Source organism: Carlito syrichta, unplaced genomic scaffold (genome assembly GCF_000164805.1).
Source record: "Carlito syrichta isolate Samal-C Ts95f unplaced genomic scaffold, Tarsius_syrichta-2.0.1 Scaffold303315, whole genome shotgun sequence".
Classification (NCBI taxonomy): Eukaryota; Metazoa; Chordata; class Mammalia; order Primates; family Tarsiidae; genus Carlito; species Carlito syrichta.
This window is the reverse complement of record NW_007247411.1, coordinates 720,738-744,781: the sequence shown is the minus strand read 5'-3', so window position 1 is coordinate 744,781 and position 24,044 is coordinate 720,738.

The following is a 24,044-nucleotide window of genomic DNA, read 5'->3' as shown; positions in this document are numbered from 1 at the left end:
GGGGGGGAGAGCCGCTCAGGTGCGCAGGCCGCCCCCAGCGCCGCGACTTCTTAAGGGGAGGAGCGGGGAGCCTTGGGGGGCGGTACCTGGAACGTTCCCTGCAGATGCCTGGAGCTTGAAGAGTCATTCAAGGGAATTTTGAAAGAAGATGCTACATTTGGGGTTTTTCAAAGGACCAAGTGGGAAGCGTAAGGAAACATGGTGACTGCGGCTGGAAACCTGACTTAGGTTTGCCGGGCTGGGAGGCTGAACAGGGAGCTCCGACCGTTCTGAAAGCCACCCTGAGAGGAGGCAGGCGGAGGCAGCACGTCCAGAACTGACCAGGGGTCCCCTCAGTGGTTAGTGTTTTTATCTTGGGATATACACATATATTACTGCTATAAATTAAGTCCATGCTAGTATTACTAATGCCTACAGATTCCTTTATAAAGCGAACAACACTGAAAGATGTTTTAAAAAAAAAAAAAGAAAAAAGTGTAATTCTCAACATCCTTGACTAAAGCTAACAGTTCATTGCTTAAAAGGCTGGTATTTACGGTGTATATGATTTGACCCTATATCTAGTGTCTCTACGCGTATATTTATGGTTTTTGAATGCGTCAACTGAAACTCAGCTAGCTCATAGATTATATGGATGGAAAGAACTAGGGAGACCTAACCCAGTGCCCTCATTTTCAGAGGAGAGAACCAGGTATCCACAAGAGTAACGTTATTTTCCCAAGGTCTCATGGTGGAAGAGTTCAGATTAAAACTCAGGATTGAAACCAGACTATCAAGGGTATAACCAGACTACCAAGAAAACTCGAGAAAACGAGCAGTGTGATGTCTGTCGTTTAATTCAAAATAGTTCAGCATTTTGACTGGGTCCAGTAGCTCACATCTGTAAGCCCAGCAATTTGGAAAGCTGAGGTGAGAGGACTGCTTGAGTTCAAGAGTTTGAGGCCAGCCTAGGGCTAGCGAGATCCCATCTCTACAAAAAAAAAAAAAAAAAATTAACTGGGCGTGGTGGTGCATGCCTAGTCCCAACTACTCAGAAGACTGAGACAAAAGGATCACCTGAGCCCAGGAGGTCGAGGCTGTGGTGACCCATGATTGTGCCACTGAACTCCAGCCTGGGTGACAGAACGAGACCTTGACTCAAAAAAATAAAATAAAATCAGTATTCATAGTAGGATAAGACTGTGTGATGATTACATTTAGCCCTCACTTTGCCCTAGTCAAGATTTCATGTATCCCACAACTTTAAAATTTAATTTAATTTAATTTAGTTTTTTAAAAAACATGGCCAGCTTGGGACCTCCCAGCTTTCTCCAGGGAAGACTCATGCTGAGGACGCTGCTCTTCTGCACCCCTGGGCTTTTATTACGGAAAAGGAAGCTCATTTTGTGTGGTCTAGCCAAGTGCCTTGAAAAAATTGCCATTCCCAGGGAGCAGCAAGGAACAATCACTGGGTGAACCACTTCCCAGAAGCAGGCTCTCATCAAGGATCTAGGGGCAGCGGGGAATGGTTGCCCTGAGAAATCAGGATCACTGTGAGCCAGCAACTACCATGTGCTTTGCATTCTAGCCCTTTTGAATGGGAGTATCTGTTGTGTTCACCTTCCCCCATCTCACTCTCACATGTTGGCTGTGTGTGGAGGGAAGTGCCGATAAAGTGTCTTTTTTTTTTTTCATAAGAATCTGAAACAAGATGAGATGCACCTAGGAGCCTCAGTTAGTTTATTTAAATCATGAAATCCTAAGCTTCAAGCCTGATGCCATAATTAGATGAAACTTTGGGGGATCCTGGGATGGGGTGAGCAAATGTGTTTGAGCAAAGTAAATATTTTGAGACCAGTGGACTAACAGTGGTAGATTACAAAAATGGCCATACTACTCTGTAGTTTCTCCCAGCAAGAGGTGGAACCCTTGAGCCTAGGCTGACTTTGTGATGTCCTTTCACCTATAGAAGTAGTAAATGTAATCTTGTGCGGTTTCCAAGTTTAGTATTGAAGAGCATGAGTTTTCATTCTCATGTACCTGAAAACTGCACCATCAGGTGAAAAGGTGAAAAGACAGCTGACATGCTGTCACACAAACACACATGCATACACACAATGAGTCACCCGCAGCAGCAAAGCTGCCTAGCTAGCTATGCAGAAACACAAGTGAGCCCAGAGGAGGTCTGCGTTATACCTGCCCAGCTAAATAAGCCCAAAATAGCCAATACATAGAATTGTGAGTTAAGAGTGATGTTGTTTTAAAATACTAAATTTTAGGACAGTTTGGCAAGTAGCAAAAGCTAACTGCTGCATCAAGATCATGCTAATTGAAATCACAATAAGACCACCACACACCTATTAGAATGGTTATAATTTAAAAGATTAAAAATACTATTTGTGAATATGTTGAGCAACTAGAATTTTCATACATTGCTGGTGAGAGTGTAAACTGGTATAACTATGTTAGAAACTGTTTCGCAGTTTCTAGTAAAATTAAACATATGCCTATCCTGTGATTCAACAATTCCACTCCTAGGTATATATATTCTTCCTTCTGAAGAAAATTGCATATCTAATAAAAGACAAGTACAAACATGTTTCATAGCAGAGGGAATGGGCATAGCGAATCTTCTGGGGCCCTGAAGTGTTCTATATCTTTAAAAGGTTAAAAAAAAATGTATATAGTATAGTATATATAAATTATACCTCAATTGAAATTAATCATTACAAGATCTTTAAAAAGTTGTGTGCCCTCTACTGTATGTAAATGATATGTGGTTAGAGAGTAAACGTTGGGTGGCTTTAAAAAAAAAAAAATTCACATTTCAGGGGTGGTCTGCTAGTTTTAAATTTTAAAAAGTTACACTCCTAAGCCTCCTTGGTGCTAGAGCTCCTGCTATCTTAACTTTCTGTCCACACTAGAGATTCTGTTCATTAGCATGAGTGAAATAGATGGTATTGACTCAAATATCTTATAGAGATTTCTCATTGGGATATGAACCAGGTAGAAGTATCCAGTGATCTTTCTTTCACCCTTTACTTTCCAAAATGGGGTCATTTAAGAAACGGTTCGTGCCCAGCCTTTAGATGTTTTTAATGACTGTGTTTGCCTACCACTAACCCTAAGAGAAACAATTCCCCCCCTATTGTCTCTCAAGAAAATCTTTCGTGTAAAGTGTGACTGAAGCACATAGGACTGATCCCTGGGATTTTACTGGTATCCAAAGCAGATGTTCATGTACTAAAGATAAATGTGAGAAATTTGAACTGAAACTTACTGTTATCTTTTAGATAGGTGGTCCAGGGAGTAGTTGATCTTGATTTATCTCTAATTATTTGTGTCTAGTACATCTAGGTCATTTCACAATAGAGAGCTGTGTTCTTCATCATTCTAAATATTTGAATGCCACCTCTGAGCAAGGTACCTTGCTTGGTGCTACTGGAGACTTAAATATGTTAAGATACAGTTTAGTAGAAAAACTAGTTTGGAGATCCAAACTTCACCTGTACAATTACCACTTATGTAGCGAACCCTGAATTGTACCTCACATCTTTAGAATTTTTTTAAAAAATTGTTTTAAGTTTTGACTGGACTGTCATGCTCTCTGTTCAAACCTATTTTATAGCATTTGTGACACTATAATTTTTTCTGATTTTAGTCTCTCCTCGACTGAACTCTGGGAGGACACAGATAACTCATTCACATTTTTTGTAGTTTTTTTTGTTTTTTTGTTTTTGTTTTTGAGTTGGAGGCTCACTCTGTTGCCCAGGTTGGAGTGCAGTGGCACACTCACGGCCACTCCAGCGTCGACCTGCTGGGCTCTGACCATCCTTCCGCCTCAGCCTTCTAAGAAGCCAGAACTACAGGTGTGCACTACCATGCCCAGCTAATTTTTTTGATTTATTGTAGAGACGAGGTCTCACCAAGTTGCCCGGGCTGGTATTGAATTCTCGGGCTCAGGTAATCCACTTGCCTTGGCCTCCCAAAGTGCTGGGATTACAGGCTGAGCCACCAAGCCCGACCAGTTTGTTTATTTTTTGTAATAGACTTTATTTTTTAGAACACGTTTAGATTTACAGAGAAACTGTGAAGATAGCACAGCTTACTTTTGAACAATGAAGCATTGGGAGAACCAATCTCCTACAACATCAAAAATCCATTCTTTTGACCAGAAGTCTAAACGACAGCATAAACAATCAATTAGTGCATATTTTGTGTTACATATATAATACACTGTATTCTTACAATAAAGTAGGCCTTGAAAAAGAAAATTTTATTAAGAAAATAATGAGAAAGTGAAAGCATAGTTACTATTCATTAAGTGGAAGTGGGTCATCATAAAGGTCTGTATACTTTTGTTTTCACATTAAATAGGCTGACGAGGAAGAGGAAAAAGAGATGTCAGTCTTATGTCTCACAGGTGGCCAACGTGAAAGAAAATCTGTGTATAAAGTGGACCAGTGCAATTCAAACCTATGTTATTCAAGAGACAACTGTACAGATAATTCCATTATGTCCCCCTATATCTCCACACATATACATGCACACTTTCCTCTGCTATCAACATTCTTTAGTATAGTACATTTGTTGCAATCCATGCATTGATATTGATATACAAAGGAGGACCCCCAAAAAACTGGAATTTATTTATAAAAAATTGTGCATTTTTTCTTACATGTTTAAACTTCAGTTATCTTCAAAGTACTCTCCGTTTGATGCAATACACCTATCAAGGAGCTTTTTCCACTGTTTAAAATAGTTTTTGAGCATTTAGTGCTTCTGTCATTTTTTGTTTCACCTCTTCCACATCAGCAAAATGTTTCCCTTAGAGGACTTTTTTCATCTGGAGAAACAACAACAAAAGTCACTTGGGGCAAGATCCTAGTTTCTATGACCTTAGGATGAATAAGGAGCATGGGGTATGGGAGTCATGCCGTTTTTGGTTAAAAACTTGTAAATCATCCATCATGAAATGGGCAGACATGTTGAAAGAATCTCCAAAAATAATTTCACTGAAGCCAAATGCAGCCCCTCACAACAATTCTAGCTGGTACATTGATGCCAGTGGGTTCCAAGAACACTTACCTAGTGGAGGAAAACTATACTGCAAGGGGCAAGGAAAACTATACTGCCCTTCAAAAGATAATTTGGGGGTTTTTGGGGGCCCCCCTTGTATTAGTAACTGAGATCAATAGTTTATCAGATTTTGTTCACTTTTACTAAGGTATTTATTCTATTTCAGGATTCCATGTAGGATACCACATTTAGTGATCATGTCTCCTTAGACTCTTGGCTGTGGGAATTTCTTAGACTTTCCTTGTTTTTTATGACCATGACAGTATTAAGTTGTGCTGGTCAGATATGTTGTAGGATGCCCCTCTATTGGAATTCATCTAAAATTTTTCCTATGGTAAAACTAAAGTTATGGATTTGGGGGAGGAAGATTATAGAGGTAAAGTCCTATTTTCACCACATTACATCAAGTGTACATATTAGCAACATGATTTATCACAATTTGTGATTATCTTATCATCTGACTGAGGTAGTGTTTGCCACATTTCTCCACTGTAAATTTACTCTTTTTCTCCCCCTTTACACACTATACTCTCAGAAAAGAAGTCTCAATGTACTGCTCGCATTTAAGAAATGGGAAGTTATGGTCCCCTCTTTTAGGGCAGAGTGCCTGCATGATTTATTTGGAATTCTTTCTAAAATTTTTTCATTTTAAATTCAGGTGGTACATATGCATATTTGTTAAATGGACATATAGTGTAGCGGTGGGCATTGGGTCTCAGGTGGCCCATTCCCCAGATAGTTACCATTGTGCCCTGTAGGAAGTTTCTGAACCCTAACCACTACCCTTGACCTTATTGGTTTCTTCAATGTCTATTATTTTCATTGTTGCGACCATTTAGCTTCCATATATGAGTGAGAACATGTGGGGTTTGGTTTTTTTGTTTCTGAGTTGGAATGAGTTAGGGAGGATTCCCTCCTCTTAAGTCTTGTGGAATAGCTTCACTAAAATTGGTACCAGTTCTTCTTTGCCGTTCTGGTAGAATTCAGCTGATCCTGGACTTTTTTTTTGTTGCGAGACTTCTAATTATCATTTCAATCTCGCTACTCATATCTGGTCTGTTTAAGATTTCTGTTTCTTCCTGATTCAAGGTTGGGGGGTTGTGTGCTTCCAAGAATATATCCATTTCCTATAGATTGTCTAGTTTGTTTACAGAGAGGTATTCATAATAGTCTCAGATGATCTTTTGAATTTCCGTTGTTTCCATTGTAATGTCTCCTATTTCATTTCGGATTGAGCTAATTTGAGTCTTCTCTCTTTGTTCCTTAATTAATTGAGTGAACTATCAATTTTGTTTACCTTTTCAAATAACTAAGTTTTTGTTTCATTGATCCTTTGTAATTTTTTTAATTTCAATTTCATTTTATTCTACTATGATCTTCATTATTCCTTTTCTCTGCTAGGTTTGGGGTTGGTTTGTGTGTTTTTCTAGTTCCTTGAGGTGTGATGCTAGGTTGAAAGATACGTGATCTTTCAGTCTTATATGTAGACCTTAAATGTTAAAAACTTTCCTCTGAGCACAGCTTTGACTGTGTCCCAGAGGTTTATAACTTGTTTCATTGTTGTCATTCTTTTCAAGTAATTTTTTTCATTTCCATCTTGATTTCATTGTTGATCCAGATATCATTCAGGAACAAATTGGTTAACTTCCATGTCTTGGTTTGGTTTTGCAAGTTCTTCTTGGAGTTAATTTCTAGTTTTATTCTGCTGTGACCTGAGATGGTGCTTGATGTAATTTTGATTATTTTGAATTTATTGAGACTTGACTTGTGACCTATCATGTTGTCTATCTTGGAGAATGTTTCATATGCTGATAAGAAAAAAAAAAGCCTGTGAACTTTTTATGAGTGGCTTGAGTGGCTTGGAAAGTGTTGTTAGCTGGTACTTGGGATCAGGCATTCCCCAAAGCCAAGGTATTGTATCTGATGTGGTTGGCTGTACTGTTGACCTCTGACTAGGAAATAGCACTTGTGGGAGACAGCTGACTACAATGGTGGCTGTAGGGTTTCTCCTTGGTGAGTGCTGCTACAAGAAAGTGCCCAGCCAGCCTAACCCAAAGGTGGTATTCTGGGGATTCCCTGGGTTCTCTGCCTGTTTTGAGCCTTCTGGGGTATTGCAGGGGAAAGAAAGCAAAGCAACCCACAAATGTACATTCTTAGCTGCCCCAGTGGGGATTAGAAGGGATTCTCTAGCCACTAGGGTACTGCTGTTGTGCAGAGCAGGCTCAGAAGAGTTTACAAGGAGCCAGGGGTTGAGAGTTTGCTATGGCAACTCATCCCACTCAGCTTCTGCCTTGGCCTCAGACACTCTGCTATCTGAATGTCAAGGTGCAGCTGAGCCTCAGTGTTCTCAGGCAACCTGCCCAGTCAGGAACTGTCTGCAGCTGTAGGGTTTGCCCTTGGAGTCCATTCCATCCCAAGCTGACCGGAAAGCTGCTACTCCACCCTGCAAGGTTTGAGTCCCTGGGAAGTGGCAGCTAGCATTGCTCAAGGCTTTTTTCCTGCTCCACTCCATGGCACAGCATGGCTATGGAGAAGGCAGTTTCCTATGAGGGACTGGGGTTCCACAAAGCTCAGAGAGCCCTGCAGGCCCATGGCAAGAACACAGTACTCCTGAATTCCTGTCACTCGCCATTCCCACTGTTTCCAGAGGCTGTGGTGGACTGTGGTAGTACAAGCAAGACTGGCCAGTTCCAGCCCAGGTCACTGGATTTTCTTTTTCTTTGCTCTAAGTGATTATTATCACTCCCTTGGAGACTCATGCGGCATACTGCATGAGTCCATTCCTCTCTGGGTGCTGATGAAACTCTCTCTGACTGAGTTCATTCTGTAGGAGAAATTCACTCTAGCTGCCCCATGCCAGCCATCCTAATGTGGCCTGGATTTATTTGGAATTTTTGTATACTCATTCACTTTTTATCTCCAGAGATCAGCATAGTGTTCTCAACATAATAGGTTCTTAATATATGTGAAGTCAAGAAAGGGATTAAACAGAAATTTTCCCTCTAAGGTAGGATCCATATGTCAGCAAGATGGTGAAAGAAGATTTTCCAGTGCTTGTGCTCCTTCAGAAAAATCAATTTGAACAACTATCCATGCACAAAACATACGTTCATAAGTACTAAAGACACCAGGTGTGAGAATGTAACACTTAGATGTATCACAGAAATAAGAAAAGACATATTCAAAAGTGTAGGAATCACAGTTTTACATCACCCGTGTGTTACCTCTTCCTCAACCTCAGGCAGCACAGTATGGAGAGGGATACCCTTCACTTGAGGAAAGGAAAGGAAAATGATCACCAGACCCCAGCACCAGGACTCCCCAGTAAAACCCAGTGCCAGAAAGACCCCCACAGCTCCATGGCCAGTACTCTTGGACTGAACCACCAGGCCAGCCTTCACAGGCTCAAGCTCCAGGACTGTCCATCTGACTCAGTTTCTAGGTTTGCTATAGGTACAAGCCAGTCCCAGCAGCAGAAGCAGCATTTGACTTCTCCAGGCTTTGACTGCAGGCTGACCCCAATGGCTCCAGGGTTGGGCATGCCCCAGCAACATACCAGCCTCCCTACAAGTCTACTCATCAGGCCAGCCCTTTCAATACAGGTTCCAGATCTGTTCCAACCTGCTAACCCCACACAACCCCAGGCTTCAGGCATGCCACAGCACCAGATTGGCACCTCTGACCTCAGCCACCAGGTCAGCACCCGTGTATGGGGTCTCCAGGCCTGCCCAGTTCCAGGTTAGTCTCTGTGGCACCACCCTTTAGTCCTTGCCCTATTTTTCTACACTCCAGCAGACCCAGGGTCTGGGCCTGCTTCAACAGACCTCAGGTCCAGCCCCTGCAGATTCAGTCTCAAAACCAGTACCAGTAACTGATCCCAAAGAAATTGATCTATGAAATGCCTGGCAAACAATTCAAGATAATTGGCTTAAGGAAGCTTAGTGAACTTCAAGAAAACACAGAGAATAATTCAATGAAACCAGAATAATAATTAATGATAAAATTAGAAATATTATAGAGATTGTAATTATTTTAAAAATGCAAACAAATATAGAACTGAAAAATACAATGAATAGAATGAAAAATACAATAGACAACATCGACAGGAGAATTAAGGAAACATAAGAAAGAATCTGTGAACTGGAAAAGGTTTACAGGTTATGCAAGAAGAGGAAAAAATATAGCAAGAAGAGAAAAAAAAAGAACGAAAAGGAATAAGTAAAGCTTACAAAGCCTATAGGACAGATTCCAAAGAGCCAATACTTGAATTGTAGTAATTCAAGAAAGAAAGAAGAGAGACAAAGAGCCAGAAAGATTACTTAGAGAAATAATAGCAGAAAACTTTTCAAATCTGGAAAAAGATACACATATCAAAGTTCAGGAAGGCAAAAGTCTCCAGTCAGATGCAATCCAAACAAGACTACACTAAGATATATTATAATTAAACTGTCAAAAATTACAGACAAGATCCTGAAAGCATCAAGAGAAAAGAAGCATATCACATATAAGGGTGTTCTAATAAGGCTGACTATAGATTTCTCAGCAGAAATCTTATAGGCCAGGAGAAAGTGGAATAATATATTCAAAATGTTGAAGAAAAAAAAATCTGCTAATCAATACTACTAGATCTAGCAAAGCTGTCCTTCAGAAATGAAGGAAAAACAAACAAACAAAAAGCTGAGAGAGTTCATCACCACCAGACTTGTCTAACAAGAAATGCTAAAGAGATTTCTTCAAGCGGAGTAAAACAACTATAGTTAGCAAAAGGAAAATATATGAAAATATAAAATTCACTGGTAAAGGTAAGTAAGTATAAAGTCAAATTCAGAATACTATAATTCTGTAATGGTGGTATATAAAGCACTTATATCTTTAGTATGAAGATTAAAATACAAAACTATTAAAATTAATAGTTACATTAATTTGTTAAGGTATACACAATAATAAAAGATGCAAGTTGTAACATCAATATCTTAAATGGAGAGTGAAATAAAAGTATTGTTTTTCTACACAAAGATAAGTAGTTATCATCTTAAAGTAGCCTGTTATAACTATAAGATGTTTTATGTAAGTCTCATGGTAACCATAAAGCAAAAACCTATAGTAGATACATATAAAATAAAAAGCAACAAATCAAAGCATACTATTAGAGAAAAAAAGTCACCTAATCACAAAGGAAGACAATAAGAGAGGAAGAAAGGAACAAAGAATCTACAAAACAAAGAAAGAAAAATTAACAAACAGGTAATAGTAAATCTTTACCTATAGTAACTTTGAATGGAAATGGAATAAATTATCCAGTCAAAAGATATAGAGGAAATAAATGGACAGGCCCAACTATATGATGCCTACAAGAGGCTCACTTCACCTTTAAGGGCTCAAATAGACTGAAAGTGAAAGGAGGAAAAAGTATATTTCATTCAAACAGAAGCCAAAAGACAGCAGAGGTTACCATGCAAATATCAAATAAAATAAAGGAGATCATTACATAATGATAAAGTGGTCAATTCATCAACAGGAAATAACAACCATAAATATGTAAGCACTCAATTTCAAAGAATCTAAATATATAAAGCAGATATTAATAGACTTGAGGCCATTGACTTGCTAAGCTATGATGTGGCCATGTGCTCTTTGAGTTATGGCCAAGCCATGTTTCCATGTTTCCTGGTTTTGGCCCCCTTCCCTGCCTCGAGGAAGTGAATCCTCTCTCTCTCTCTCTCTCTCTCTCTCTCTCTCTCTCTCTTGCTCTCGCTCTCTTGCTCTCTTACTTTTAAATAAACTATATTTTCTAAGCTAAAAAAAAATAGAAGTAGGCTATCATATAATAGTGGTAGGGGACTTCAGTACCTACTTTTAGCAATGATCAGGTGACTCAGACAGAAATTTAATAAGAAAATGTTGGACTCCAACTACACTTTAGACCAAAGGGACCTAACAAACCTGGACAAAACATTCCATCCAACAGCAGAATACATATTCTTTTCAAGTGCACATGAAATATTCTCTAGAATTAGTGATATGTTAGGCTACAAAAAACAAATTTAAGATAGAAATTTTACCAAGTCAATTTTATGACCTTGAAAATCATATTATTACTGACTATTACTGACCAGATCAATAACAGGAAGAATTTTGGAAAATTCACAAATATGTGAAAATTAAACAACCAGCTCCTGAACAACCAATGGGTCAAATAAGAAATTTAAAGATAACTTTAAAAATATCATGAGGAAGCCGGCTGGTGGCTCAGCCTGTAATCCCGCACCTTTGGGAGGCTGAGGTGAGTGGATTGCCTGAGTCCGCGGGTTCGAGAACCACCTGGGCAGCAAGATCTCATCTCTACAATAAATCAAAAAATCAGCCGGGCGTGGTAGCGCATGCCTGTAATTCCGGCTACTTGGAAGGCTGAGGCGGAAGGATCGCCAGAGCCCAGCAGGTCGAGGCTGCGGTGGCCGGGAGCGGCCACTGCACTCCAGTCTGGGCAACAGAGTGAGACTCCAACTCAAAAAATATATATATATATCATGAGGCAAAAGAAAATGGGCACACAACACACCAAATCTTATGGGATGCAGTGAAAGTAATTCTGTAAGGGAAGTTTATAGTAGCAATAAATGTCTACATCAAAAAGTAAAAAAGATGTCAAATAAAAATCTAATATTACAACGTGAGGAAGTAGGACCAAAAAAAGTAAACTAAGCCCAGAACTAATATAACAAAGGAAGTAATAAAAATAAGAGCAAAAATAAATGTAATTAAGATTAGAAAAAAGAAAAGATCAACAAAACTAAGAGTTGATTTTTGGAAAGGTAGACATAATTAACAAACATTTAGCTAGACTAAGTAAGAAAAGAGAGAAGACTAAAATAAATAAAATCAGAAATGAAAGAAGAGACATTAGAACTCATACCACAGTAATACAAAGGATTATGAGATTACTATGAATAATTAAACACCAAAAAATTGGATAATCTAAAAGAAACAACTTTTTAGATACATACAAGCTACCAATATTGAATTATGACGAAATAGAAAATCTGAATAGACCAATAATAAATAAGGAGATTGAATCAGTAATAAAAAGTCTTTCATCAGAGAAAAGCCCAGGACGTGATAGGTTTACTGCTGAATTCTACCAAACACTTAAAGAAGGACTAATGCAAACTCTTCTCAAATGCATCCAAAAAATTAAAGAAAAAGAAATACCTCCAAACTCATTTTACAAGGCCAGCAATATTCTGTTACCAAAGCCAGACAAAAACCCTTAAGAAAAGAAAATTACAGGCCAATATCTCTAATGACCATAAATGGAAAAATGCTCAACAAAATACTAACAAGTCAAATTCAACAGCACACTAGAAGTATCATTCAACATGATCAAGTGGTTATTATCCCTGGAATGCAGGTATGGCTCAACATATGCAAATCTATAAATATGATGCACATTAACATAATGAAGGACAAAAACCATATAATCATCTCAATAGATGCAACTGGGCAACAGAGTGAGACTCCAACTCAAAAAAACAAAAACAAAAACAAACAAAAAAAAGGATTTTACAAAACAACATTTTTTCATGATAAAAACTCTCACCAAATTAGATATAAAAAGAATGTACAGCAACACAATAAAGTCCATATACAACAAACTCATAGCTAACATTATACTCAATGGTAAAAAGTTTTCTTGTAAAATTAAGAACAAAGAGACGATATGTATTCTTGCCGCTTCTATTCAACATAGCACTGGAAGTTCTAGAGAGAGTAATTCAGGATGAGAAAGAAATAGAAGACATCTAAATTGGAAAAGGAGAAGTTAAATTGTCTCTGCAGATAGCATGATTATATATAGAGAAAACCCTAAAGACCACCAGAAAACCCTTAAAACTAATAAGCAAATTCAGTAAAGTTGCAGGATACAGAATCAACACACAAAAATCAGCAACATTTCTAAACACTTACAACAAACTATCCAAAAGAAAAAAAAATCAAGAAAACAACCCTATTTATAATAGCTGCAAAAATAAAATATAAATTTTATTTTTAATATAAAATGTATCAAAGGAGGTGAAAGACCCACACACTGAAAACTATAAAACATTAATGAAAGAACTCGCAGAAAATACAAATAAATGAAAAGATACTTCTTGTTCATAGATTGAAAGAATTAATATTTTTAAAGTGTCCACACTACCCAAAGCAATCTACAAATTCAGTGCAGTGCAATCCCTGTCAAAATACAAATGTTATTTTTCACAAAAAATAGAAAAAAATCCTAAAATTTGTATGGAACCACAAAAGCTGCTAAATTACCAAAGCACTCTCGAACAAGAACCACAAAAAACTGGAGGCATCATACTCCTTGATTTCAAAACATATCATTAAGCTACTGTAACCAAAGCAGCATAGTACCTACATAGAAACAGACATGTTGACCAATGGAACAGTACAAAAAGCCGAGAAATAAACCCATGTATTTACAGTCAATTGATATTCATCAAAGTTGCCAAAAACACACAATGAAGAAAGACATTCTCTTCAATCAGTGGTGTTTAAACTGGATGTCCACATGCAGAAGACTGAAATTGGACCCTTATCTTACACTTATATACAAAAAAAAACACAGTGGATTAAAGACTTAAATTGAGACCTGAAACTATAAATCTACTAGAAGAAAACATAGAGGAAATCTTCATGACATTGGTCTGATTGATTAATAATTTCTTGGCTAGGACCCCAAAAGTACAGGCAACAAAAAAAAATAGACAAATAGGATTACATCAAACTAAAAAGCTTCTGCATAGACAAGGAACCAACACAGTGAAGAGACAATCCACAAATTGGGAGAAAATATTTGCAAACAATATATACTTGTTAGCCCGATAAGAGGCTAACATCCAACATATATAAGAAACCCAAACAGTTCAATAGCAAGAAAACAAATAACCCAGTTTTCAAAATGGACAATAGACCTGAACAGATATTTCTCAAAAGAAGACATAAAGAGTACCAATAGATATGTGAAAAAGTGCTCAACATTTCTATTTATCAAAGAAATACAAACTAAAACCGCAAAGTGATATCACCTCACATCTGTTGGAATGACTATTATCAAGAAGATGAAATATAAAAAGTGTTGGAGAGGATATGGAGAAAAGGGAAACTTGGCACACTGTTGGTGGGAATGTAAATGTAAAGCCATTATGGAAAATAGTATGGAGGTTCCTCAAAAAATTAAAAATAGAATTATGACCCAGCAACCACACTATTGGATATCTATCCAAAGGAAATGAAATCAATATATTGAAGAGACATCTGCACACCCATGTTTCCTGCAGCATTATTCACAATAGCCACAATAAGGAATCAACCCAAGGAACTAACAACAGATAAGTAGACAAGGAAAATGTTGTATGCATACACAATGGAATTCTATACAGCTTTTTCTTTTTAAAAAGGAAATTCTATAATTTTCAACAATGTGAATGAACCTGGAGGACATTACGTAAAGTGAAATAAACCAATCACAGAAAGGAAAATACAGCATTATCTCACTATATGTGGAATCTAAAAAAGTTGAACTCATAAAAGCAGAGAGTAACATGGAGGTTACCAGGAGCGGGGCCAGGGTAGGAGGTGTTAAGGAGATGTGGGTCCCAGGATACAAAATTTCTATTAAATAAGAGGAATAGGTTCAAGAGATCAATTGCACAACCACGTGGCTATAGTTAATAACAATATATTGTAGTCTTGAAAGTGGTTAACCTTAGATTTTAAATGTTCTCACCACAAAAACATGTTTGTGAGGTAATTCATATGTTAATTGCATCTAGCTAGCCATAGTCATTCCAGAATGCATACATACTTCAAAACATCTGTACACAATAATAACATAATTTTTATTTGTCAAGTTAAATAAAACAAAGACTGATACTATTATCTGCATTTAAGTGGGTGGGGGAAATCTCATGCTAAATTTTTTTAAAATGTTAGATATGAAGGGGAAGATAATATCTGTGGCAATAGAGATGGTAGATGTTTTGTAGTTTTCTTGAGATGGAGAAGTATTGTGAAAATGTTACTATTATTAGAAATACCTGTGGAAGCACCTAAGGGGCCATATCTCCCACCCACTGATAGCTAGCTTACCTGTATGTCTTACTATGTCTTACTATGGCCTATGAAATGTTAGCAGAAGTAATACATGCCAAATATTAAGAGCCCTAGAAAATTCAGGAGACACCCTTATGGAAATCAGAATAGGCAACCAATTCCTGATCAAAAGCCCATGCCATAAGAGAAAAGTTAGACTGAAAAGCTTTTGCAAAGCAAAAGAAACCATCAAGAGAGCATGGAGACAGCCCACAGAATGGGAAAAAAATATTTGTCAGCTGCATATCTGACAAAGGCCTAACATCCAGGATCTACAAAGAATTCAAACATGCTGAAAGGAAAAAAGCAAACAGCCCCATTTAAAAAATGGGCAAAAAACATGAATAGACACTTCTCAAAAGAAGACATATGAACAGCCAACAGATACATGAGAAGATGTTCAGCCTCACTAAGCATCAGAGAAATACAAATCAAAACCACAAAGAGTTACCACCTAATTCCAGTAAGAATGTCATCATCAATTAAACAAAAAACAACAGATGCTGGCAAGGATGCAGAGAAAAGGGAACGCTTCAGCACTGTTGGTAGGAATGCAAACTAGTTCAACCTCTTTGGAAAAAAGTGTGGCGATTCCTAAAAGAACTAGAAATTGACCTTCCATACAACCCAGCAATCTCCTTTCTGGGGATCTACCTGGAGGAACTTAAATCACTCCACAGAAAAGATACCTGCATATGTATGTTTATTGCAGCACTATTTCCAATCACAAAAACATGGAACCAACCGTGCTGCCCATCAAAACTGAACTGGAATTAAAAAATGTTGTATATATACATGATGGAATATTACAGGGTCATAAAGAAGAACAAAATTATGGACTTTGCAGCAACTTGGATGCATTTAGGGTTTATAATACTCAGTGATTTATCACAGAAACAAAGAACTGTGTACCATATGTTCTCACTCATAAGTGGACCCTGAACAACTACCATAATAATATAGGATTGGCAGTAGCCAGAAACCTAGGGGAGGGAGGAGGGCACATAACATTAATAAGGGTACCTGATCTCAAACCAGGCTAAAGGAGGCCCAAACTTTACCTGTATGATGACCACTTGTATACCTAATCCTGAATTGTACTCCACATCTTTGAAATAAAATAAAATAAAATAAAATAAATAAACCACTGAGATTTGGGGGTTTGTTGTTACTACAATATTACTTAGCCTATCCAGTCTGATTGCAAACTCCTATGATTCTAAGTTAGGATCACCAAGTGCTGTGCTTGAGTCTATTCTTGCCAGTGATCACCTGTGGGGTGCAGCCTCTTAGAACCTGTTTGTGTTTGGTTATGACATAAGCGTATCTTAAAATGTCTTTCTGGAAAACAGTGTGGCAATTCCTAAAAGAGCTAAAATTCAACCTTCCATACGACCCAGCAATCCCCCTTCTGGGTATACCTGGAGGAACTTAAATCACTCTACAAACAAGATACCTGCACACACTTGTTTATTGCAGTATTATTCACAATAGCAAACACAGGGAAACAACCGTGCTGCCCATCGAAACTGGACTGGATATAATATATGTGGTATATATATACAATGGAATATTACACAGTCATAAAGAAGGACACAATTATGAACTTCGCAACAACTTGGATGGACTTAGAGGCTATAATACTGAGTGATCTTGCACAGAAACAAAGAACTGAGTACCATCAGTGGACCCTGAACAATAATCATAATACTATAAGAAAGGAATTGGCAATACTAGGAAACTGCTGGGGGTTGGGGGACACACGTCATAAATAAAGGTACTTGATCTCAAATCAGGAGAAGTGGGGACCAAAGTGAGACCCAAACTTTACCTGTGCAATGACCATTTGTATACCTACCCCTGAATCATATCCCACATCTTTGAAATAAAATAAATTTATGTTGCATTTCAAATTAAACATTGTTCTTTACAAATAAAAAAATCTCCATCTTTTGTTACAACACAGTCAACAAAATTAACTGAACACCACTGTTTGCAGAACACTATGGCAGAAACTGTAAATCATGTTTCTGAATATTAATTTAGAATGATACCATTGAAAAAGTAAAGGTATAGAAGTAATAGAAGTAATAGTTAAATAAATGTAGCTAGAAGAATGGACTACCAGAGGTGGATTTTACCATGAAGCTAATGAAGCTTAGCCTTCAGGGACCCCCTATTTGCATGGGTGTCTTCCAAGGCTGCGTATTCACAATTTAGTATTTTACTTAAATGGATCCCTAAGTACATTTAAAGTTCAGGCCCTACTAAACCTGGCTCTTCCCCTAAGTAATGCCATACACGAAAGGGTGAAAACAAAGAGCTATAAGAATCCTAAGAATAAAGGACAACACCCACGCAGAGGCAAGTACAGAGAACGTGAACATCTGACCTTCCAGAAATAGGGTTTCTTGAGAGATAGCCCTAAAGTGTGGGTTCTCTCTGAGGCGAGTGGATTGCCTGAGCCCGAGGGTTCGAGACCTGCCTGGGCAACTTGGTGAGACCTCATCTCTACAATAAATGAAAAAAAATTATCCGGGTGTGGTTGCGCGCACCTGTAGTTCCAGCTACTTGGAAGGCTGAGGCGGAAGGATGGCCAGAGCCCAGCAGGTCAAGGCTGCAGTGGCCGGAAGCGGTCACTGCACTCCAGTCTGGGTGACAGAATGAGACTCCAACTCAAAAAAAAAAATTACAAAACAAAATGGAGTCAGCATGTGCAACTCTAACCACAAGGGAAGAAGACACATTCAGCATGAGGCAGAGCCTCTTACCCTAGAAACTACCCAAGGCGCAAGGCGCAAGGCCAATGTTCATTGTAGTATTTTCCCATATGTGGTTTTCATTGTGTTTGTCATCTAGGAAAATCTTTGGGCGTGTTAGTAGGCCTTACCATAAAAGCTTCAATTTTTCCTGAGATCGTTTTTTCCTAGACGTCAGTTCATTTTTAGTATCAATTTTCTTGTGATGGCTGATAATACTTCCTCTGGAGGTTTAAATAACTATTTTTCTCAATTAATTTTGTCCATTTCTAGGTCTGCAACAATGAATATACTGCTCATCATCTGTTCAGGAATTCCCCATTGAAGGGAGAGTTGTGTGCAGTAATAGAGATAGTAATGTGACCCATTAAGGATTTCATTTTCTTGCTAAATTTTGAATGGAAACTGGTTAAATACACTGCCTCCATTTTTAATAATTCCTTTCTTATGTAAAAACATGTGGGTCACAACCTATGGCTCATTTATGATTTAATCACAACCTATGGCTCATTTATGAAATACTCTGAACTGCAATTAGCCACAAACAAATATGAAGTATCATTAGCATGCACATGTTCTCAGGCCCTCAACAAAGTTTTTGAATTTTGAAAAAAGGAAAAGCATTTGTATATACGTGTATGCTTTCAGGATGAACTTGAAATAACTGTTTTTATATTTATTCTTATAGCTCTTTTACATTAAGGTGATCTAAGTACCTCAAATCTATAGCTAGTCAAGCTTACATTACAGGAGATTTTTTACATCTATATATATATTTATATGTACATGTCTATGTTTCTACATATAATATTAGTAGGGGAATTAAAGCCCCTACCAGAAAATAACTCAACATAAATAATTTTTATGCAAATTAAGTTAGAGAAAGAACACAAATGAATGCTATTTATGGGCCATTTTATTTTTTTGAGTTGGAGTCTCACTGTTGCCCAGACTGGAGTGCAGTGGCCGCTCCCGGCCACCGCAGCCTCAACCTGCTGGGCTCCAGCGATCCTTCCGCCTCAGCCTTCCAAGTAGTCGGAATTTCAGGCATGCGCTACCACCTGGCTGATTTTTTGATTTATTGTAGAGATGAGGTCTCGCTGCTCAGGCGGGTCTCAAACCCGCGGGCTTAGGCAATCCACTCACCTCAGCCTCCCAAAGGCGCGGGATTACAGGTTGAGCCACCGAGCCCGGCTTATGGGCTATTTTTCAATATGCTTGAACTAAACATTAGGTTATATTTTGGCTCTCATATAATGTTACCTTATGATGTTAAAATATAAATTGATGTTAACTTTTAAAGGTGGTGTGTTCAACCTGCTGGATAATGTTGTTTGCCATGTGAATGAACATACATGAATTTTAGGATGTCTTTTTAAAGGAATTCATTTTTAGTCCCTCTAAAGAGTTAGAGTCTGCTAAGCCACTAAAATTCTAAATAAACAGTGGTTTGAGCAAATTAAAATTGTATTTATTTAATTTTAACATAAGTCTGAAGATAGAAAGCTGCTGATACTGGTTTGATGGCTCAGGGACAGAAGGCCAAGGTTTTGTAAATTTTTTGGCCTTTTCCTCATGAAATGGCTGTTGTAGATCCAGCCATCAAATCTTTTTCTAGACAGTAAGAGAAACATAAAAAGAGTAGTACATGTGTCAGGAAAACGCAGGCTTTCCCAGAAGTCCCAACAGATTTCCACCTAGCTCTCACTGGCCACAACTGTGTCACATCATCAATGCTGTCTCTAAGGAAATCTGGAAAAGGGAATTTTATTTCTTTCTTTGTTATTCATTTTTCCAGTCTCTATACTAGGGAAGACAAGGGACAGAGAGTTGGAATGGGTGAGTGAATCAACCAATAATATTTTTTGTAGTCCCTAAAGTTGTTTTCCAAAATATGATGCATTGACTCTACTAGAAAGAGTTTGCTACCCAATTTTTTTTTTTTTTTTTGAGTTGGAGTCTCACTACATTGCCCAGGTTGGAGTGCAGTGGCACACTCACGGCCACCCCAGCATCAACCTGCTGGGCTCCAGCGATCCTTCCCCATCAGCCTTCCAAGTCACCGGAACTACCGGTGCGCGCTACTGTACCCAGCTGATTTTTTTTTTTTTTTAAATTGTAGAGACAAGGTCTCACCAAGTTGCCTGGGCTGGTCCCAAACCTGTGGGCTCAGGCAATCCACTCGCCTCAGCCTCCCCAAGTGCTGAGATTATAGGCTGAGCCACCAAGCCCAGCCTATCCAATATTTTTTGAAGAATGTACTTTGTGACAGAATTTCATAAAGTTTCAGAAGCTCATTTTCCTGATATTAGTGATCATATCTAACCCAACTCAATTTTACAAATGAGGAAGCTAAGATCTATGAATCTAAGTGATTTGCCCAAGTCCACAGTCAGGTGTTAGTTATTCCAGAACTAAAAGCACGCTCTGATGTAACACATGGCTTCTGTGTCAGCATCTTCCTTCTAGTACAATTCCTGCCCAGTATGTCTTTTCTAAGTACTTTTTTTAAAAAGTTCTTAAAAGAAGAAAGAAAAATATGCCTCCCACCTTTCTCTAACTTATTACCGTCACCTGAGCCAAAATTCCAAATACTTGGTAAAGATGTTCCAATAAACTGGGTATTGTTGTGATTAATATGGAAAGGCAGTTTAATATTAGAACCCTCCTTTTTTGCTATTCCCATCCTAAACTCTCTGCTGTTACTTTGGGCTTATTATTCCTGAATATTAAGAATATGGAATGCACCTTCCTTCTCTAAAGACCATTGTAATTACCTATAATGGAGTACATTCTTATCTATAGCTCCTTGGGACTGCCTGAGAAGACAGGATACATACATGAAATTGTCTTTAAAAAATTCAAGTTTAGGAAAATAATTAGCTTTGAGATCAGTGATTAACAAAAAAATCATGTGTTTTATAATAGGTTTTTTGTTGTTGTTTTGTTTGGGTTTTTTTGTTTGTTTGTTTTTGAGTTGAGGTCTTGCTCTGTTGCTGACTCTCAGGCTGGAGTGCAGTGACACGATCACAGCTTGACCTCCTGGACTCAGGCGATCCTCCCTCCTGAGCCTCCCAAGTAGCAAAGATGACAGGTGCATGCTACCATACCTGGCTAATTGTTTGATTTTTTTTGTAGATATGAGGTCTCACTATGTTATCCATGGTAGTCTCAAACTTCTGGATTCAAGCAATCCTCCCACCTTGGTCTCCCAAAATGCTGGGATTACAGGTGTGAGTCACCATGCCCAGCCTGTTTTATAATAGTTTTGATCATTAAGTTATTTAATCATGTACTATTAAATATAATTGGAAAGCATATAGAAAATTTTCATAAGGGTTATAAAGACTTTTTAAAATTTTTTATCTCTAGATTTTATTATATTACAAGCTCTACCAGTGATTTCTAAATTCCCAGTTTTGATTTTCATATAATTCAGGAACATTTAGAAAATATTAGGCAAATTAATTCTCATCATGTGGCTGGACTCAGTGGCTCAGCCTGTAATCCCAGCACTTTGGCAGGCCCAGGCAAGTGGACTGCCTAAGTCTGCAGGTTCAAGACCAGCCTGGGCAACTTGGCAAGACCTCATCTCTACAATAAATAAAAAAATGTGGTAATGCTCACCTGTCGTTCAGGCTACTGAGAAGGCTGAGGCAGGATTGCTGGAGCCCAGCAGGTCGACGTTGGGGTGACCATGAGCATGCCACTGTACTCCTGCCTGGGCGATAGAGTAAGACTCCAACTAAAAAAAAAAAAAAAAAAAAAAGAATCTCATCATGTCACTATCTTTTTTAAAAAAATAATTATTCATGGTAATGCAGATTTATGTCAAAATATATAAGCATTATTTCTTCTGCGCCAAAGAATTGCAACAAACAGTTTTTAAATTCAGTTGACCAAAAATCTTTAAAAGTAAAACATCAAGATTGTATAACTAAGTTTACAGAAGTGCCATGTACCTCTGAACAGCATATCAAGACACAAGGTCATAGTGGAACATAGCAGAGGATAACAAGTACTTCCCTAAATGTGGGACTGCTCAGAGGTCAAGTCTTTTGCTGGCCAAATGGTCAACTTTATGATGAAAGTAAAGATATTTCTTGGCAGATATTTCTACCTTCTAAAAGTAAACACAAAGACCTACGGATACAAAGTGACTGAACAAATAACAGTCTGACAATGAATGTTGGTGGCATGAGAAATGTATTTACTTTCCTTAAGTTATACACAATTGCAAATATCTGCTTCTCCCAACTTTAAAGGTGTATTTCCTGCTCGTGAAACTGATCCTTGACAGGTCAGCTACTAGTCTCTTCCTTGACACACAGAGAGCACAGCTGTCTTGAAGGTGCATTCTCATGGCAGAGGGAACAAAGCTATGGTGGACAGGTGCACTAGATCGAAAAGCTTCCACTTGAAAGTTGCATACATCAGCTCTGCTCATATCATTAGGCAAAGCAAGTCATTTGGCTGTTCCTAACATCAATGGAAAGAAGTATAATCCTCTCATAGGGAAGAAGCTCAAGTCATACTGATAATATTATAATAACATCTATTAAGGATTCCCTATATACCAGGCACTAGACTAGGTGCTAGTACATAGATCATCTCATTTAATTTTTACAGTTCTACAATTTGGGTACTGATAATTGTCACGACTGAAGAAGAGGAAACTGAGACAGAGTAAAGTTAATTAGGTAAAATCCCACAGCTAATGAATGAATAATGGAGCCTAATTCAGACAGGCAGTCTGACTCTGGGGCCTTTCTCCTAACCAGTGTACTGAAGTAGCAAAACAAAGTTCTACTACCTCCACAGTTTATTGAATGCAGAAGACAAAAGATGTGGATGTTGAGAAATAAGAGAGAAACAAAGGAAGCTAATAAGACCTGAGCACTAAGTCAGCAAGTCCTGGTAAGGCACAGTAAACCTTAATTCAGTAAACCTGATTACTTGCAAAAGCAACTCATACATACCTTACAATATCCAGAATAGCACAGAGAAAAAAGTTCCTAGAAACCGAGTCCAAGAAGGCCAATAAGGATAATGTTAGACAGAGTATATTCATTGAAAAAGACCAAAGATCAAAAACAAGGGGACCAAAGAAATTAACAAAGATGTGGATCACTGGCCTTTCAGGCTATTCAACTACCTCTCCCCAGCTAAGAGAGAGAGGTAAAAACTAAATTCACATAGGATGTTTCTTTACTTATAAGTATCTATACTAAAGCGCTGTGTTAAATCTTACTTTAGTAATAGTTTTGTTTATAATACATACCTGAGACTCATCCATAAAGAATGTCATTTTATCAAATCTGAATTTAGTAGATATTGTTCCCATCAAAAATAACCTGGCTGGGCTCGGTGATTCAGCCTGTAAACCCAGCACTTTGGGAGGCCGAGGCGAGAGGATTGCCTGAGCCCGCGGGTTCGAGACCCGCCTGGGAAACTTGGCGAGACCTCATCTCTACAATAAAAAATTAAAAAATCATGGGCATGGTAGTGCGCATCTATAGATCCAGTTACTCGGAAGGCTGAGGTGGAAGGATCGCTGGAGCTCAAAAGTTCGATGCTGGGGTGGCTGTGAGTGTGTGTGCCACTGCACTCCAGCCTGGGCGAAGGAGTGAGACTCCAACTCAAAAATAAATAAGTAAATCATATAATAAAATAAAATACAAACCGTCAGAGCCAGGCGTGATGACTCACACCTGTAATCTTAGCACTTTGGGAGGCTGAAGCGGGAGGGTTACTTGAGTCTAGGAGTTTAGGCCAACCTAGGCAAGATAGTGAGACCTCATCTCTAAAAACATTTTTTTTTTTTAATTAGCCACATGCAGTGGCGTGGGCTTGTAGTCCCAACTACTTGGGAGGTTGAGGTGGCAGGATCTCTTGAGCCTAGGAGTTTGAAGCTGCAGATAGCCTGTGATTGCATCACAGCACTCCAGCCTGGATGACAGAGCGAGACCCCAAATCAAAAAATAATAATAACTATCAGAAGGAACCATCTTAGCCGGGCTCGGTGGCTCAGCCTGTAATCCCGCGCCTTTGGGAGGCTGAGGTGAGTGAATT